Genomic DNA, 5,295 nt, shown 5'->3' on the forward strand with positions numbered 1-5,295 from the left:
AGGAAGGGAGAGAGATAGAGAGTTAGAAACATCGATGAGAGAGAAACATCGACCAGCTGCCTCCTGCACACTCCCCACTGGGGATGTGCCCGCAACCAAGTTACATGCCCTTGACCGGTATCGAACCTGGGACCTTTCAGTCTGCAGGCCGACGCTCTATCCACTGAGCCAAACCGGTTTTGGCAAGCTTTTTATTTTAAGATTAATCTTTATATTTACCTGTTTTTATTTGCTCAGACATTGGCCAGTTCTTGTTTATTGATAGGTAATTTCCTCTGTTTTTGTTTGCCTAAAATTTTTCAGCCTCAATCTAAAGATAATTTTGTTCTCTTTGGAAATAGTACATGGAACAGAGAAATGAGAGGAGATAAAAAATCTTCCTACCTCTTTATTATCTGCAGTTTGCAATTAATAAGGTTCATTTCCTCCCACCCTTCTGAGTTGCATGATCTGGCAGGAAGCAAGATCTTCACTCTAAACTGTGGTATTTCGTTCAAGTCAGAATCAGAGCACTTTATTGTTTATTGTTTGCCTAATCCTTTAGAATATAAGTTCTGTGAGAAGTGAAATTATTTTTGCTTTTCTTTAAAAATAACCTCTACTAATTAGAACACAGCTTCCCTGTATTGTAGATCAATAAATAAATAATAAATAATAAATAAATAACCAAATAACCAAAACAAACAAACAATTAATGGGATGAAAAAACTTTGTTTTATAGAAACCAGAAGCCATTTATATAAATCTCTAGTGACAATATCAAAGTTTTGTTCTTGTTAAATGAATACATTTCAAAAGAACACCAAAATCTACTTCTAATTAAATATTGTGAGATAAATGATGTAATTAATATTACCATTCAATATTTCCAAGTACTTAGGTTATTTTCTTTAAAAGAAATGACACTGTACAGTTATTTTTAAAAACTTCAAAATTAAAAAGAATAATGTGATCTATGCCAGACATTCTCCATAAAATACCATTGCAAATTCCTGCCTGATTTAGTGAGTGAAAAATGCTATTTTCTCCAGCAGAACTCTGATTTGTGGACCATGGAAAAACAACAAAAATAGCTCTGGAGAGAAATACAAAGGAATTTTATCTTTATCATAAGTTCGATAGGAATATTTAAGTCCCAGACATGTGGTAATATTTAAGAGGAAAAAACAAACTCATTTAAGGTTTTATGATTTCCATAAGCAGAAATGCCTGGAATATTTTTAGAGAAAATAAATTTCTGCCAATCTATCAGAGTTTTAAGCTCTGGTAACTATGACTGTTTTCCTTTATATTACTTGAAATATATTTTCTAATAATTATTAGTATTATGGTCATTCATGTTGATGCTATTGAAAAAAAACCACACAGGGTCATAATGATAACTAGATCTTGTCAAAAAAAATGGAAACGGAGAAACCAAAGACAAAATACTACACTTAATATCATTTCACAAAACATAGTATAATTACATATATCATTATTCACTATAATCAATATTGGTAATTTTGAAACTAATCATTAAATAAGTGATAAGTGTACTATCAATTATGAACAAGCCAAAAACCTCATCAACCATGTTGCAGTCAATTAAACTGTTGTGCATAAATACAGCAAGAAAGATTTTCCAATGCTTCAGTCTCAGACTATTCATGAGTGTAATAGACCATGCTATTTCAATGCAAAATGCAGTCAGCTCTTTATTATCTTCACTAATGGTGCAGATAATCCAAAGTGTTAGATAATCCCCAAGCCATTTATTGTGGCACAGAAATAGACCCTCTGAGGTTAAAAAATCCTTTTTAAAATTGGGGTTGATGTATCCACTGAGAGAGTGAGACACCTCTGAGGCTTTCCTGCCCTTGCAGTCAGCAGACAGGAATAAACGTTTTCCTAGCTCTCTATTAATATGCTACCTTTGAGTCCATATTTTTAGTCAGTGAGACACTATTTTAGAATGCCTTCTTTTTTTTCAAGTGAACAATGGCAAAATAAAAAGTGAAAGAATCATGTAAGCTATATACATAAAACCAAGGAAATGTGTCACTTTTTACTGGATGTCTAAAATGTACCCCACTAAAACTAACACATTAAGTTGGCAATCTGCTTCACTGAATGATTTCCAGGGAACTTAATGAAGGGAGCACCTATCATTCCTAGATACACTTAAGAATTGAACTTGGAAATGCAAAGCTGTGCAAAAAATGGGTAGTATATCAAAATGATTTTCTGCTGAATGTGTAGGCAGACTTACAGATGAGGTTTTTTGTTTTTGTTTTGTTTTTTTTTTTAAGAAAAGCAAATATAATGTTGAGTTAGATCAAGAGCAGTTAAAAATACTTCAGGACTTAATGTACATATTTACCGCACACACACACTGCCTCCAAATCTACATGTAATTGGCAGTAAAGTTATAATTCAAACCAGCAAGAGTCAAGGAATTCAAATGCAAAGTGAAGCCATAATTTACATCACTGTGTTTTTACTTCCTTTCCCCTACTCCACCTGAAATTTCTCTGTGAATCTGAAGTCAAAGCTCTGTCTGGAAGCAAGTCAGCCTGGGGCAACCTAAGATCCCCCATAACTGCTTGGGCAAAGGGGAGGCCACACCACCACAGAAGTGTAGGCCCCCCCTTCACAGCAGCATAAAGTGCAGCACTATGTACTTGTGTGTGTGAGGGGGGAGGGGGATCTATTTTAAATAGTATTATGCAACTACAGTATATCTACTCAAAATGAAAGCCATTTTTTGCCATGGCTTGCTCACTGGTGATATTATTTTCTTTAGCTATATATTTACAGATATATTTGTGACGATTACAAGTAAGTAAAAAAAAATATGTACCACCATCAAATAAAATCATCGGAAAAATTGTTAAACTTGTTAAAAGGCAAAATTCAACTGAGTAAACTTTGAAACTATAATTGGATTTAATCATAGCTCATGAATCAGGCAGCATCCTATCTAGCAGATAGAAAGCAGTTCCACGGAGCACTACAAAATGAAAGACTCGTGGGAGAAGGGAGCAAGAATAAAGAAGGTATACCAGCAACAACTGAACTGGTTGTGGCAAGGTTACTTCCCTTTAGCGGGTGGCGGGCGAACATGAGGCAGATTACTTAGTGCTGACCAGGGGATTCCTGATTGACTAGTTTAAGCTTTCACTTCTGAGTGAGGCTGAAACTGTAATTAAGTCTTGGTTTAGTGATGTGGGGTTTAGCATAAGCTATTTCACTTGGGGAAAGTTGTCTTGTTTTTAACAAACTATTTTTTAGAGTAGAAATCGCTATGTACTTATTTAATCAAAAGTCATTATTTCAGTAATACAAAGGTTTAAGGAAATCACGAATGCCTTTTATCCCCTCAATCATATTGGCAATTCAAGTAAAACCTTCTCAATACTTTCTGAAGTTATTGACTCCTCTTGTGAAAAAAATCCATCTGAACTATATCATAGTGTCGTTAGCAGGTAATGTTATGCCTCACAAATTATGTACTGACAAAATTTACTGGTGAGGTAAAAAATCAGGACTCATTCCCATTCGCTCAACTAATTTTGCTACTATGTGCATTTTAGAGCATGCAGTTTCTGCAAAATAGTTTTTAATGAAGACATTAGTCTTTTTTAATATTATTCCCCTAATTCCCTCCTATATTTATTAAAACCCTAATCAGCAAAATCATTTAGAAAACCACAGTTAGCTACAATGTGGTATCAATGGACTTAAGCATTATACCTTTAATACGTGTATATTGTACCACTCAAAGGAAGTCAACCCATATATTTGTTCATTAAATAATAATAATGCTTTTAATAAGGTAGTATGCATATTTGATGAGTATTTAATGTAAAGCGTATTTTCTAATATAGAAAATATACCAAAAACCATCTTTCAATGCTAGTAATTATCTTGAATCTGTTAAGAGCAGGAGCTTCCAAATGAATGCCAATGAGTTATACATCAATGAATTATTTTAGGAGAATCTCATACATTTCCAATAGTTAAAATTAAATATGAAATAAGCACGTAAATTACTGTGGTAAGGCATTAAAAGTATATAAATGCTGGCCAAAATGTTAAGTATCCCCAATGAAAGGAGATAACTGCAATTCAACATATTTAAATTCAAGGCCCAAGGGTAACAAAAATATAGACCACAATAGTATAATTCTAGCTAATTGTTTTAGAGGAATCATTGTTTCTATGGAATGACAATACACAAATAATACTTCTAGGGCCTAATGCTCTTACCAATAAAATAATAGAAGTTGAGAGTCAATGTAAAACTCGCATAAGCCCTTTATATTTTAAATAATACAAAATGCTTATAATCTTAGGCATTATGCTTTAATTTCAATAATGTTGAAACTTCAACTTGGTTCACAATATTCCAGTGGGAAATTTTCTATGAATATGTAAGTGTTCATTAGATATTCTGGCTCTCAATTCCTCTTCTCCACACTGAAATTCTAAATGATTCAGGCTGAATATCCATAAACCTAAATATTGTAAGTGAGTGTGTGTGTATAGGCACATCTCAGTATAATATGAAGTAATATAATTGTATTCTGTAGCAATTACTCCAAAAATGAATGAACTACTGACTCCTAAATCTATGTCTGGTTCTGATCTTTTTCTGAACTTTACAAAAATCATTGCATGCTCTTCATTTAGATGCATCTCCCATCTTCAATTTAACATGTAAAGGGGCTGCTTTTCTCTTTTCCATCCTTCTCCTCATCCCATTTGCAATTTTTCAACCAAATGTTAGAATATATAGTAAATTATATATCTAATTAAGCAACATTTTGCCTCAGTTTCTACAATAAAACTTACATTCCCTATCTTAGTCTATAAGATCATATTGGATCTGTCCATGGACACTGTCCAGTCTCATTTCCCATAACTTAGCTATCTTATGCCTCCATTTTTTTAGCTCATGCTCTTCCTCCTTGCCTAGAATGCTAGCCCATTTCTGATATTTCCTTGATAAATTGTGCATTTTCAAACTAAATAAAAGTCACTTTTTACATAAGTATCTTGCCTGATACTAAATGAAAAGAGCCCAAAACAAAACAACCACATTTTTTTATTATTATACTAGTCAATTTGTGCACCCGGGGGTGAGGGTGAGGGGTGGGGCCAGACCCCCCAGTCCGACCTGCACCCTCCTTCATGTTCCAGGACCCTGGCCACTCCTGGCCTAGGCACAGGCCTACAGGTTTGGGGTGGCCAGGCTCCCAATGTTATGCCCAGATTTCAAGATCCCCCAAGACAGATCACTAGGGAGCGGAG

Source organism: Myotis davidii, unplaced genomic scaffold (assembly GCF_000327345.1).
Source record: "Myotis davidii unplaced genomic scaffold, ASM32734v1 scaffold812, whole genome shotgun sequence".
Classification (NCBI taxonomy): Eukaryota; Metazoa; Chordata; class Mammalia; order Chiroptera; family Vespertilionidae; genus Myotis; species Myotis davidii.